Source organism: Cherax quadricarinatus, chromosome 88 (genome assembly GCF_038502225.1).
Source record: "Cherax quadricarinatus isolate ZL_2023a chromosome 88, ASM3850222v1, whole genome shotgun sequence".
NCBI lineage: Eukaryota > Metazoa > Arthropoda > Malacostraca > Decapoda > Parastacidae > Cherax > Cherax quadricarinatus.
In genome coordinates this window covers 1,438,545-1,453,628 of record NC_091379.1, presented here as the reverse complement: position 1 = coordinate 1,453,628, position 15,084 = coordinate 1,438,545, and the positions used below count along the sequence as shown (strand labels likewise).

At 43.4% G+C, this 15,084-nt stretch overlaps 1 protein-coding gene across 5 annotated transcripts in view; it reads right to left on the bottom strand.

Annotated features, from left to right (window-relative positions):
• The window catches only part of LOC128698576 (uncharacterized), a 127,735-nt gene that overhangs the window by 19,516 nt on the left and 93,135 nt on the right, over nt 1–15,084 (bottom strand). For 3 of the 5 annotated variants that reach the window (XM_070103823.1, XM_070103821.1, XM_070103822.1), the window contains exon 2: nt 4,717–5,116. The gene's annotated coding sequence lies outside the window, so the exon portion shown is untranslated. Of the gene's footprint in view, nt 1–4,716; nt 5,121–15,084 lie in introns of all 5 variants that reach the window. The other 2 variants (XM_070103820.1, XM_070103824.1) reach the window with 2 other exon arrangements.

Genomic DNA, 15,084 nt, shown 5'->3' with positions numbered 1-15,084 from the left:
ATCTATTTCTACCAGTACATGTACAAGGTATACAGACCATAGCCGAAATCAATGACATACTATATAGAAAGCCGCTTGTTATGCTGGTCATTTCCCGCAAATTAGGTCAGTTTTGTCCCAAGATGCGACCCACACCAGTCCACTAACACCCAGGTACCCATTTTATATTGATGGGTGAACATGGACAGCAAGTGTCTTATGGAAACACGTCCCTAATGTTTTCCAGCCGTACCGGAGGAAATTCGAACTCCGGACCTCAGTGTGTGAGCTGAGTGCGATAGCGATCAAGCTATGGGACACCCTTAAGGTGCTTTGACGCCTGTGAAGGGCTCTTGATTTGAGAATTGGAGCTATCCCTCGATTCGATTCTTATGACCAAAGTCTTTGGAAAGATAGGTAAGGAAGGATGGGTAAGGATAGAAATATTGGAAAAGGGTAGGAGGGGGCAGTGAGGTAGGATATAAAAGGCAAGTGGCCCAACCACTTTGGTGCAATTTGAAAATTGTATGTGAAATAATAGAATATTCTTGAAGGGGTATAATACTAACCCATCAGAGTCACAGATATAACTGATAAGCTATCCCTCACTTTCCTTGGATTGCATGCGATTGCCTCTCATTTCCTAAGGTTAGGTTAGGTAAGGTTTGTCAGGAAACCAGGACAAGTGCTTCCTGACGCAGGTCTTAGTTATATGATTACCTACAGCCGGAGCTTTTGGTCATCAGACCGAGGTCTTCCACTGGCTTACCACTCCACCCCTTTAAAAATTATAGTTATAATTATAACCATTTTTCTCCATTCTCTAAGGTGCTGCAAAACCCCTGAAGGTTCAGTGTGCCTCTCCATTAAATAAAATCACCAGCCTATAACAAACTAAACTAATATATCCGGTCACGATAAGGTATGTAGGTACGACTATCGGACGCCACCTGCGCCACACACCACCCAGCATTAACGAGTGTTGCGAAGGAAAACTTCGTCCAGTGTATATGCTATTTACATTATAACTAATGTAAAAGATTTTGACCTTCGTTATTTTCCTACTCTCTTGTAGAAGTATGCATGTCAGCGCTTGCTTGTACCGTTATATTTACTAAGCAGTAAAAGTATTTTGGTTACGCTTTAAAAACATTCCATTTCTAACATTATATAACAAATTTATACCAACATTACCCACTTGTTACTGTCGTGACCAGTTCACTCGTATTACATAGTAATCACAACGCAAGTACAACTATTCAAAAACTAACCATACCCCCGGCCGGGATTGAACCCGCGGTCATAGAGTCTCAAAACTCCAGCCCGTCGCGTTAGCCACTAGCCACTAGTTTTGAGACTGACCGCGGGTTCAATCCCGGCCGGGGGTATGGTTTGTTTGCAATCGTGTCATTACGATTTCTTGAGTCATATTCAAAAACTATTTGTCACATTCCGCAATCCACGTCTAAAGAACGTTCCAGGTCATCGACCAGGAGCGTTAGCAGATTTAAAGGAAAGGGGAAATATCCCAACATTTATGCCGGAGGATACGCTGGGCCCTTAGGCAAGCTCCCGGTGAAGTATGGCACCCCTCTAAGGATAAGAGGCCCCCCACCACCTTCAGGAATAAACCACAGACCCCACCCTCATCAGTCAGCGCTACATACCCTGATTCACCTGGTGATACCTGGAGGGTGTTCGGGGGATCAATCCGCCCCCCCAGCCCGGTCCATGACCAGTGATCTCATTTCCTTTCCATTTTCTTTTGCATGCTATGCCCCAGGTCAGTCCTCATTTCGCCTTTCAATCCACTGCTAAAAACGTAACCAGTTTTCTCCTTTCTGGGTAATTTGGTTACGGTGTGGTTAATACTGTACTGAATCAATTTGTGGTCACCAGTGTTTATCTCTGTTAGGGATCCCAGTCGTCCCGGTTTAACGAGGACAGTCCCGGTTTTGTGGTGTCCCACGAAATTCGGTTCGTGACGCCAAATGACACTTTTCAAATGTAAATTAAGTGTCTAGTTTGTATAGTATTCTTATTCATATTTTGTTTGTATATGTCAATTTTTGTCATCCTAGTTATTTTATTCCTGTAATCACTAATTAATGTTTACTTGAGTAACGGACCTTCCAACAAAATTTTATAAAGTGTTCCGGTATTTGGTTTTAGTTTAGAAAGACCCGTAAGCAAACACTGACATATTAGAAAACCTTTCAGTCCTGGGACCTTGATCACTTCTAACATAGAGGTTAAAGACAGTATATATATAACCAGAGTGAGACATTGTAACCTGGTTTTAAATAAATGACATCTCCATAACTCGAGTTAACATTGTCTACCAAGTCATCCAGCGCTCTATGACAATCAACCGTTATTCGTGCCTCAGCGTCTTCCTGATAGCCTACCCCCTTTTTTTATAGGCCTACAGGTTTAACGTGGGTATAAACTACTGTGGGTATACCTAAATAGTTTATACTGAGGGTATAAACTACTGATGTTGAATATTCACTCTTTTCCCCGTAATCAGTATCTGCTGTAACTACCCTGCTTTCTCATAATACAATCATGGGGGAGAGCTAAACCCATAGGGATTATACAGCGCCTGTGGGGGGCTGGGGACAAGGTATTCAGACTCGGTTCAAAGGGCTGGAGAACAGATCCAATTCCCTAGATCAAGAGCCCCTCACCAGCGTCAAGGAACCTGCTCTCTTGATTAGCGATCCACTCAACTACCCATAGATTTACGACGGCGAAAGTATTAAGAGGGCTGCCCTAATTGTTGTCAGTAGCATTATTCATCAACAAATCTGAAGTAACACGATATCCAAATTGCTAACCAACAGGATATTACCCATTCTGGAGACCGGTGTATCATGATGCTGACAGGTCCTCCTCAAACCCAACTCATCTCACCGCAATTGTACTACTGCGGCTTATGACCCGACTCCTGATATTATATGTACTCGTTCTTATTTATCTCTGTATTATTACCGAAGAAGCCAATCGTGGCGAAACTTTCCCTCTTATTGAATGTCGTGAACGGTGTATTTACACATCTGTAGTATTCACAACCTAACCTCTTAACTTCCATAAAAGATAGGTAGATTTCTCGTACAGGGTTGCAGCAAATTTCTCTTAGGTTAGGCTGTCCCCTGTCCATAAAAATTAGCCATTATAACATACCACAACGGAGAAAATATAAATACAAGGTAAAGATCAAAAATTTTGTGTCGCGAACAGGAAACGGAGCCACGGAGGGCGGTATACTTATGTTAGGTTTTCACTGCTAAGATGCTTCATTAGTCCCACGTTTACCTGTGGTTACAACAGTGAAATGATGGCTGATTAAGAGGATGGGCTGATATTCTTGGCACTGTCTCTTGCATGTTAGCTAAGCGAGTCAGGAACCCTACTCGACACGTCAGCTTGAACAAAAACGGAACAATACACAAATAACCCGCACATAAGAGAGAGGAGCTTACCACGACGTTTCGGTCATACTTGAACCATTTACAAAGTCACACGTCAGCTTGGCGAAACATTCTACTGTAGTAAGTGGATTTCTGAAGACCCCGTATAGTATGCTGGCCAGTGATGGGTCTTATTAGTAATTAAACGTCAACTTCTGTAGTAAAACATATATTCTTATGAGAGTGGCAACAATGGTCTCGTTGGACTAAGGCGATATTCAGGGAAAGCACTAAACCCGCAGGATTCGTACAGCCCCTGGGAAATAGGAGATAAGCAAGAGATCTACAGAAGGGAAAGGTAGTTCCAATTCCTTGCATCCACAGTCTTTTACCAGCACGAAGGTATTTTTGAAGGGTATTCGACTCGAGGTTACAGGCGACCTTCCAAGGTCTAGCTAGCACTGAGTTACCCGTACGACTAACTTTTTTTGGAGAACACAATTATTGACGAGTAAAACATTTGGATATCTTTATTACAGTCTTGGGTATCTTTAGCGGTAATAAAGATACCCAAGTGTTTTCTGACTTGCCGTTATTTGTATACCACTCACAATATATAATTATAGTCATAAGCTCACGAAGACAGACAAAGCAACTACAAATGATAGCATCTTCCCCTCCTCCTCTCCCTCCCCCCCACACACACACAAAGTAACGGACTGTCGTGGGTAAATCATTAGGACCAGACAAGATCTCACCTTGGGCATTGCAAGTAGGAACATGAGCGCCCAGCAAGCCACTAACGAAGATCGATACCATAATTAAAGACCAGGAAGGTTGAAAACTTTGAATAAAGTACAGCTATTCAAGGTAATAGGCCAGAAACTTAACTACCGATATCCCAGGGGTATAGATTATGCCCGAAGTGTTGAAGATGTTAAGAAAACGACCGGAAAATATGCGCATCCTAAGATGGCATATATAATTTTTAATGCGAAGAACTAGTAAGTCAGCGGAAGGCCTCATTCAAAGGACTTTCTAAGAAAACTCGAGGAGTCAATGTAATGAAGGCTTACATCTGGAGAAAAATTTCCTTATTTATCCTGACAAACAAAACTCTCCCCGTCCCTTCTCACTTTCTCCTGATAACAAAAGTCACCTAAGGAGAATCATGCCTCGCTAACCTACTTGTAACAAGACAAGGAGTGTAAACTGCAAATTTCATCATTATACGAGTCTTCTACACTGTGCCACACAGGTAAATAACTGATAAGTTGTAAATCAGGGTTGATAATTAACAACGTTGGCTACAGTTAATCCATACCTTGACTGCTTCACATCCCTCGTCCTTCGTGTCCAACATTGTGTCAAGCCGAATCCAAACTGACCACTGCTGAGAATAGTGAAAGAGGTTGCAGAACAAACTTGCAATGGGACTTCCTAGAGCTCTACACAAGAGTGAAACATTCACCCGATAAAAGTTTCCCTTGTATAGTGTCTTTTCACCTTTGTCTTCATCATACGTGTAGTTTACTTCTGGGTTTCTTCTCCCGATGACTGAAGTTGTAGTGTTGATATTTTTTTTCTGGGAAATTCGTCACTGTGGCGACCAGGACACTCAATATGTGGACTTCTAGGTATATTTGAGAAAGTTTCGCCATTGTGGCTTCATCAGTCCTCTGCACACCCAGTCTAGCATATTCCAGTTTCCATCTGGATTAGCTCTACCTGCATTTAGAAACAAAAATGTTAGATACCTTTAAAAATCTGAAAGTTATGGCTTGGGAACCATTAACCAAAAACCATATTTTAAATTAAGAAATTAAATTTTAAAAACCATAAACATTAGTAAACTCAATAATAGCCAATGTAAAAATGTTAAAATATTACAAAATATAGTCTGATCATTCAGAGGGCGAGTGGGCAAAACATACTAAAAATATCTCTGAAAGGAAAAAAAATTATTTATCAGTCAGGGTTTTTTTAAACTTTCACTTTTTTTTTTGCGCTAGACGGTAACCAATCGTCAGTTAATCCTCCCCCTGACATATCATTTAATCATCCAGTCAACCTTTCTCACCTCCTCTTACAAAGGTTGCAGAAGCTTTCGTGGGGTCAGCATTTGGCTCCTACATTAAGCTCTATGTACACAGAACGAAGCTTTCTAGACCATTTTTTGGCACTACGATTTCTAGACCATTTTTTGGCACTATGAGCTCTAGACCATTTTATTTTTTTTTTTTTGATACTACGCTACCTCAATTCAACTCTTCTCTCGTAGCAAGTACGCACCTCATTACCACCTCCACCTGGTGCAATTAAATAAAAAAAATCCCTACAGGTGTGCCACTAGCTATGCAGGTGTTTTGGGTATGTTAATGTAGGCTTGGCAGGACGGGTCCTGGCTCGGGTCTTGTGGGTATGAAATTTATTTTCCGCACTGGCATCTTTCATCAACCTGTACCCTTGGTAATCTGTTAAATACACATCCTAGTTACTATTTTCACGGGGAAGTGCTAACACCACAAGGCGCCTGGGAAAAGGAAGGTAATCGATCCAAAGAGAGGACGATCAAGTTCAGTCTTGTGCTCGGTAAAGCGAAATTTTATTGCAAATAATATTACGCAAGAGATATAATACTGAAGAGATTGATAAGGCACGTGGCAAACACCTGGGTGCCTTTATGAAGATACGCAGGTGTTGCACATGTCTTATTCATCAAACAACATTATAACTATGCCAGTGCGTACGATGCAAGGACACCTTGCGCATTTGCCTGAAGTGTTCACAATGGAATATTATTATAATCATAAGTTCATTTAGGTACAGGTACACATAAGAACAATGATCATGCAGAGTAACGTGTAAATTACACAGGATAACCCCAAAAGAAGGTCAAAGTGACTTATTCCCACTGGAGGTCACTGTAATATCCTATTATTTAAAGCCTAGCTGTAAGATAATTACGTAAAGCCTAGCTGTAAGATAATTACGTAAAGCCTAGCTGTAAGATACAGCAAAAATGGAAAGTAATCGGATATAATCTTAAGCTCATTTTTTTCCACTGGATCAGGAGTCCTTGAGGAGGGACGGCGGATTTATATAGTTCCTCTTCACTAATGTCTCTTGGTGTTCTTAAATGTATATGCACTTCTCTGCCGCCCTAACCCGTGATGGTCAGTCCGAATTCCAAATGTTCCTCCACACCTCTGATTTTATCACACAGCTTGCTTTCATGGGCAGGAAGAGACCTGTTGACTGGCGAAGGCTGCTGGAACACACCGATCATGGCTAACCCTTTTATTCCTTGGGTAAAATGCTGATTACCTCCCAATTCCCTAGCTCTATATGACCATCGGGGCTTAGAGTTTCCTCATAAATACAAAATCAAGGTCACCAAAATAATTATAATCATAACTAAGCTTTAAACTCTCAAGGGTAGACAGCGCTGCAGGGTAGGGCGTGGTAAAGGTTTTATATGCTTGATCAGACACTAGCGAGGGTGGAGTATAACAAGTTGAGTTAGTAAGCGCGGTGCGCAGTGCTACGGAAAGTATAATCAAAGTATGTGTAACAAATCTGTGGCTGTCAAAGTGGGAGTGTGTCAAAGATGGGGCCGTCAGCGAAGAGGCAAAATAAAGGGGGACGTCACCAAAAATTTAGAAAAATCTCTAAGTGAAGGTTTATTAGGCATGTGCAACATTGAGTGTCAATAAAGATAGCCAGGTGTTGTTCGTGTGCATTAAGCCCACAACATACAAACATTACACAAATACTGCTTTCGTGAAAGGTGTTCTGAATGACGTCAGGAGAGGCACACTACTGCACGTAAGGCAAGTCTCGGGAGGCTTGTGTGGAATTTAAAGTATCTTACAGTAACAGGATCTCTGGAGCTTCAGTGGGTGACCTCACTGATACTTCTGTATACAGTATTTAAGATCTGTAAGGGGCAGGCGTCCCCTTCAGGGACACGTGATTGAAGTGTGAAGGTAAATTAAGCTTCATCCCTCTGGGATGTATTTTTAATATCAAACCTACTATCATCACCTCATGTCTTATTACGTTCCAGGAAAGGGGTGCTAAATCCATGGGGAAGGGGGGTATACATAGGCTTACCATAATATCTCAAACTGGGACTCAAGGAAAAAAAAAAACGAAATATAAAGTAGGTACACTTTTCCTTAATTTCAAAGACTAATAATGCTCCAATTTCTCATTTAAGGACTAAATCATGAAATAAAAAAAAAGCATGAAGTATGGAACCACTCTTCGCAAAACCTTCCTTAGGAATAATTATTTTTTCCTCTTAAAACTCGCTGCAACTTAAAGTTCATTTTGCACTACATTTGCCCCTTTAAAAAAAAACCATACCACGGGCGGGATTTGAACCCGCGGTCAGTCTCTCTCAAAACTCCAGACCGTCGCGTTAGCCACTGGACCAGCTAGCCGTCATGTTGACGGCAGTGAGGGGACTTGAGCTAGAGTTCGTCACAGCCACGCTAGCTGGAGATTCGTCTGTAAAAGCTTGCATTTGTGGTCACAGTAGTGCCTATGCTAACCTTCCTATGGTGTAGAAATATACCTAGTTGGACGAATCTTATTGTGGCTAGCTGGTCCAGTGGCTAACGCGACGGTCTGGAGTTTTGAAACACACTGACCGCGGGTTCAAATCCCGCCCGTGGTATGGTTTGTTTGCAATCGTGTCATTACGATTTCGTGAGTCATTTGCCCCTTTCACTGCAAATTCAGGCATTAACCTTCCTGGGACCATTTTGTCCGGTCATTTTGTCCGGGACAAAATGACCGGAACGCCGAGACAGGACTTTCAAACCGGGACAATGGCGGTCAAAAAGGGATGCATGTTAAGTCTGATTATACAGCATCTGGGAGAATGGAAGTCATCAGGCTCTGTTCAAGGAAGGGAAGGTAATGTCCTATTATTTCCTATCAAGAGCCCATCACCAGCATCAAGGAACCTTTATTGAGGGGTATACCCAGATATATATCTTGGCAAAGTGTACGGTGTAATAATGTTGGTAAAATTACAGACAGTATGTTAGGTAAAAGGAAAAGTACAACTAATGCGACATTTCGTGGCAACCTTTCGCTCGACAGAGCTGGAGAGCGAAACGTTGCCTCAGTAAAATGTCCCATTAGTTGCACCTGTGTTCTTTTACCGAAGTGTACATTCACTGTTCCCCACAGTGAACATCAGTGAACATCAGTGAACACCAGAATACATAGTGTGAAGCCTATCGTGTAAGCGAAACGTTTCAACAAGAAGCCTACTCTTGCACGTCTTACCCTTCTACAGTGTGAAGAAACTGATTAGCTAACAAGATTTCAAGCCTATCACTATACCAGGATTTTAAGGCTGCGTGTAACCTGTTTACCATCAATAACAATCTAATGGTTATAATTATAACCATCATTTTTTAAGTGGTGGAGGGGTAAGCCAGTGGAAGGCCTCTGTCAGATGACCAAAAGCCTGAACATGAGCTTATTACGACTAAATTGTAATAGGGCTTGGGTACACGGATCAAGAAATACACTGCATATATTGTGAAAAGGAATGGCCTGAGCTTGCTACTATCTGCAGCTCACAAGACTGCCATCCCCACGAGCCCCTTTGTGGGGCTGGGCAGATGGTAGACCAGAGGCCTAGCTTCTCCCTGCGAGCCCCGTGAGGGCGGGGACTGTGGCTAGGCCTGGGGACACTTGGTCCCAAAGATGAGGGGGTACTTGTACCTCCTCCCATGGGAGACTTAGGTCTCGAGACTCCCCCAGATAGGGAGCCAAGGCCGGGTCACCACTATTGGAAAAGACCAGGGCCGGGAGAATACCGGCGAATAAAAAAAAAAATATTCTGATGGTGTGTCAGAATGCGTCATATTTCTAATTTATAATGGTCACTGATGCACTGGTGATATTGTTTTTCAAAGAAAAAAATTCATTCCACTTACTGATGCATAACAAAAAAAAATTAAATGGATAAGGGTTTCAATGACGAAGTATTGTTAATACAGGAAGGGACAGACTCTCCCACACTGTAGCCATCAAAGTGAATGCCAATGTGGAACTTACTCTGTATGCAGTGTGTGTGTGTGTGTGTGTGTGTGTGTGTGTGTGTGTGTGTGTGTGTGTGTGTGTGTGTGTGTGTGTGTGTGTGTACACACGATGGAAGGGAGAAGATAAATGAACTGTTCAAGGCTTGCCTGTCAAACCATACCCCGGCCGGGATTGAACCCGCGGTCAGAGTCTCAAAACTCCAGCCCGCGGGTTCAATCCCGGCCGGGGTATGGTTTGTTTGCAATCGTGTCATTACGATTTCGTGAGTCTTGCCTGTCAAAATATGAAAATCCCCAACTCGCTACAGGAGGAACACTGCAGGAAAGCGTACTGGACCATACCTGGTAGGTCTTCCTCAAATTCAATCCTTTCCATCCATATATTTGACCAGCCTATTTTCAAAGCTACGAGTCGTCGAAACATTAAGATCCGTGTCAGGACACTCGTGTCGAAATCATATAAGCAAGCAAATTTTATTAACCAGTGCCTGGCTAGTCCCACTCAAATTCGAGTCCTTCTCCAAACCACAATGAGGCTATCTGCGAAGAACTGTCTAGATTAAAGACTATCGTGAATTATGTAGGTGTCTGAGGCTCTCATCCTTGGATCTTCTAGTTCAGCTTACCCCAAAAAAAAATTCTCACTCGAGGCGCTTTGATACTTAAAGGGCTCTTGATCCAAGGAACTGGGGATGACTACTTACCTTTGGATTAAACTTTATTTCCCCCTCCCTCCAGGCGCTGTATGACCCGTATGGATTTAGCCCTTCGCGGTGAAAATGCGTAGCTATAATTTTTAAATCGCACATGAATAATTTTAAATACAAGACAAAAGGAAAAAATCAGTGCAGGTCATTCCATAAAATTAACGACGTAATTATATAGTCAGGTTTGACCCGAGGAAGGGGTCACTAGTTTCCTTTAATCAAGAGACCTCCGCCATTTATTTAATCAAGAATCCTCTGCCATTTTCCTTGAATCAAGAATCCTCCGCCAGTTTCCTTTAATCAAGAATCCCCCTCCAGTTTCCTTGAATCAAGAATCCTCCGCCAGTTTCCTTGAATCAAGAATCCTCCGCCAGTTTCCTTGAATCAAGAATCCTCCGCCAGTTTCCTTGAATCAAGATCCCTCCACCAGTACTGACACTGGAGGTACAGGTAGGCTCGCCAGGACGGGTCTTGGTAAAGATAAGATTTCGTTCGGATTTTTAACCCCGGAGGGTTAGCCACCCAGGATAACCCAAGAAAGTCAGTGCGTCATCGAGGACTAACTTATTTCCATTGGGGTCCTTAATCTTGTCCCCCAGGATGCGCCCTACACCAGTCGACTAACACCCAGGTACCTATTTGCTGCTAGGTGAACAGGACAATAGGTGTAAGGAAACGTGTCGGAATCTCCACCCGCCGGGAATCGAACCCGGGCCCTCCGTGTGTGAAGCGGGAGCTTTAGCCACCAGGCCACCGGGTCTTCATGTGGTGACTCGGCAAAAACTGCAGGTCACTAGATACTTGACTGGTTTAATATAAAAAATAATAAATACGAGGCTATATGAATGTTACAGGTAGTATATAACCGCTAAAATTCAAGATTCATGGGGTTAAATTTAAATGTAATCAACTACAGGAGTGTCATTAAGGCTGCATATCTTTTCATAACCAAACAAGAACAGTCCCTAAAATAACGAGGAAAAACTACCAGCACAAAATACGCAGAGAAAAATTCCAACCCTCTGTGTATATATCTACTAACTCTCAGGTTAGGAGTTTAATAAAAGGAGAAGAGCCAGGGTTGGACTCAGCAGTGATGGTGTTGTACGTCAAGAACAGAGAATGACTGGTTGGGTGAGTGAGGATGGCATGGCTGGCTACAAATACATGTACGTACAAGGTATACAGGCCTAGCTGTCATCACTGATATACTACTATACTGAGATCCCCTTGTTATGCAGAGCATAATATTGGAGGTACGTTGCTCGATCCCCGGTACGGGTGGAAACAATAGGACGTGTTTCCTAAAGACTCCTGCTGTCCATGTTCACTTAGCAGTAAAATAGGTACCTGGGTGTTAGTGGACTGGTATGAGTCATCCTGGGAACAAAATTAACCTAATTTGCCCGAAATGCTCTGCATGACCAAGGACTTCATAGTATGTTACTGATGTCAGCTGTGGTCTGTATAAGTTGTATCATGTACTTGCAGAAATGTAAGTTATTATTATTGTTGTATAATACCAAGGTGGTGTTAGGTTAGGTAAGGTTTGTCAGGAAACAGGACAAGTGTTTCCTGATGCGGGTCTTAATCATATGACGACCCAGCTGGAGCTTTTGGTCATTTGCCCGAGGCCTTCCACTGGCTTACCCCTCCACCCCTTTAAAAATAGTTTGCTACGAAAAATCAAAACATTGTTCAAGGTCTAAACCTGTAAAGGGAAGGCAGTTCTTAAAGTTAAAATTGACAGATTATAATGAATTTTGGGAGTTTACCGAGGTCAAGTGTATTATTTCCAGCCTATACTAATGTAAACTATTTTTCTCAATTATTCATGCTAGTAGATAATTACGTATACAGCGTTTCAAAGATTTATTATGTATTATCGCCTAAGATATATGTAGGCAGATTTGTAATGTCAAGTGTGATACAATTAATGATTTATAATCTTGTCAGTCTGAATGTGATTACTGCCACGTGTATCTGTAGGAGAGGGAGAAGGAAACGCAGAGGAGATAGTGGGGAGAGAACTGGAGAGGGGAGGAAAGGGGGGGGACTCATAAATTAAGCAAGTTTTCCTACTTTTGTGACGTAATTGTAAGACGGGAAATGAAACAGAGGGTGATGAGAGAAGGGGAGAGGGGGAACTGCTGAACAGGGAAGAGGAGGGGGAAGTGGACGGGGGAACTGCTGAAGAGGGAAGAGGAGGGGAAGTGGACGGGGGAATCGTTGGGGAAGAAGAGTGTTGGGGACAGGTTGCAGTGATGGATAATGTAGACGGCGCATAACCCTCACTCTTTTCCTTCTCTCACCTCTACTCCCTCCCCCCCCATTTCCCCTCATCCTCCATCACCACCCTCCCCATCACCCCTGCAACTTGCAACATACGTAATAGCACAAAGCAGCAGGTACATAAACTAACACCGCTCAAGTTAATACTGCCAGGGTGTTGGACTTTCGTGTTGCAGGAAGCAGCAGTATTTGAAGAATATTCCCATTGTTATGGATTTTATTAACAGGTTTTTCATGTTAATAAAAGTGATGCAAGGGAATATACTACATAATTCACCACAAATACAATGAAATCTTTGAATACATCATACGAAAAATATGGCAGTGCATAGAGGTATTATTATCTGGTGCTTATCCAGCAAATGGAATAGAGATTAATAATGAAGGTAAATATAGAGATATGGATCTATATTTACAGGTGTTTACTGACGCGGGGTTTTAATCATATGATGACCCACCGCTGGAGCTTTTGGCTTTCTGACCGAGGCCTTCCACTGGCTTACCTCTCCACCCATTTAAAAATTTAATTAGGGTTACACATCTTAACAAGTCTGTCCAGCAGTTGTTGTAAGACCTCGAGCTTACTATGATCATTATAGATTTATATAATTCTTTCTTCTATATCCTTCTTGCATCGTCATTTATCTCAGGAAGACGATAATTAAATATTTATTTCTATAAGTGCCATAAAAAGTATTTTTTGCTGATATAATAAATACAATAGTTGAAGTTTGAGTAGAACAATGTTTGACGACAGGGTAAGGCCTCTGTCAGATGACCAAAAACTCCAGCTGTAGGTTATCATATGACTCGACCCGCGTCAGGAAACACTTGTCCTGTTTCCTGACAAACCTGACCTAACCTAGGTTGGACAAATATACATTACTGGTTGTGGACGAAAAAGGGTAACCACAACAGAGTTCGCAATAATAGACTGCCGGTGGATCAATTCGGATTTAGAAAGTGTACAAGACAGGGTTAATAAGATATGAAGATAAGAAAGGAGGAACACTGCAGCAGGCCTACTGGCCCATGCGAGGCAGGTCCAAGATGAGGAAAGACTAGCAAGCAGTGTCTCAGAAGTTAATATTGCAAGATGAGAAAAGCAGTTGAATATATCCATGAGAATGAGAGGTTGAGTGTACAAACAAAACTCTTAAATCTCTTCTTGTTTTTGTATTGTCTTATTTACAGTCTACAATTCTGCAGCCTAGCCAAGAGCCCCCCAATGCTACAATTCTGCAGCCTAGCCAAGAGCCCGCCCAATGCTACAATTCTGCAGCCTAGCCAAGAGCCCCCCAATGCTACAATTCTGCAGCCTAGCCAAGAGCCCCCCAATGCTACAATTCTGCAGCCTAGCCAAGAGCCCCCCAATGCTACAATTCTGCAGCCTAGCCAAGAGCCCGCCCAATGCTACAATTCTGCAGCCTAGCCAAGAGCCCCCCCAATGAAAATTATGTCACTGACTTATTTGGGTTATCCTAGTTAATTTAGACTATGTACGATAATTGTATTTTATATGTTCTTGTGTCTCTATAAACTTACTTAGCCTGTTCCCTCTTTCCTCCTCTGTCTATTCCACACTACTTCACTCTTCCTATCTCCTTGTTTCACTAAAGTTCCTATTATAATTTTCTTCCCTACTCCCATTCCCCACCCCCAGTCTTATTTTCTCCCTTTCCCTGCTTATTCCCTCCCTTCCTTCCAATTGCCACCACTCCAGTTCTCCCCTTCTCCTCTCCCCGCCCCGGTCACTTGCCCCAGTACTCCTCTACCCTTGTCGCTTGCTCCAGTATTCCCCTCCCCTGCCACTTGCCCCAGTATTCCCCTGCCACTTGCCCCAGTATTCCCCTCCCCCTGCCACTTGCCCCCAGTATTCCCCTGCCACTTGCCCCCAGTATTCCCCTGCCACTTGCCCCCAGTATTCCCCTCCCCCTGCCACTTGCCCCAGTATTCCCCTCCCCCTGCCACTTGCCCCAGTATTCCCCTCCCCCTGCCACTTGCCCCAGTATTCCCCTCCCCCTGCCACTTGCCCCAGTATTCCCCTCCCCCTGCCACTTGCCTCAGTATTCCCCTCCCCCTGCCACTTGCCCCAGTATTCCCCTCCCCCTGCCACTTGCCCCAGTATTCCCCTCCCCCTGCCACTTGCCCCAGTATTCCCCTCCCCCTGCCACTTGCCCCAGTATTCCTCTCCCCCTGTCACTTGCCCCAGTATTCCCCTCCCCCTGCCACTTGCCCCAGTATTCCCCTCCCCCTGCCACTTGCCCCAGTATTCCCCTCCCCCTGCCACTTGCCCCAGTATTCCCCTCCCCCTGCCACTTGCCCCAGTATTCCCCTCCCCCTGCCACTTGCCCCAGTATTTCCCCTGCCACTTGCCCCAGTATTCCCCCTGCCACTTGCCCCAGTATTCCCCTCCCCCTGCCACTTGCCCCAGTATTCCCCTCCCCTGCCACTTGCCCCCAGTATTCCCCCTGCCACTTGCCCCAGTATTCCCCTACCCATCTCAATATCATGTTAAACATAATATATTTTTTCCGCAATCAAGGTTTTCCTTCTATTGTAATGGAAATATTTCAGAAAATTTCGTCCAGTTTCGTATGACTGTTACTGACTCGACTGAATTAG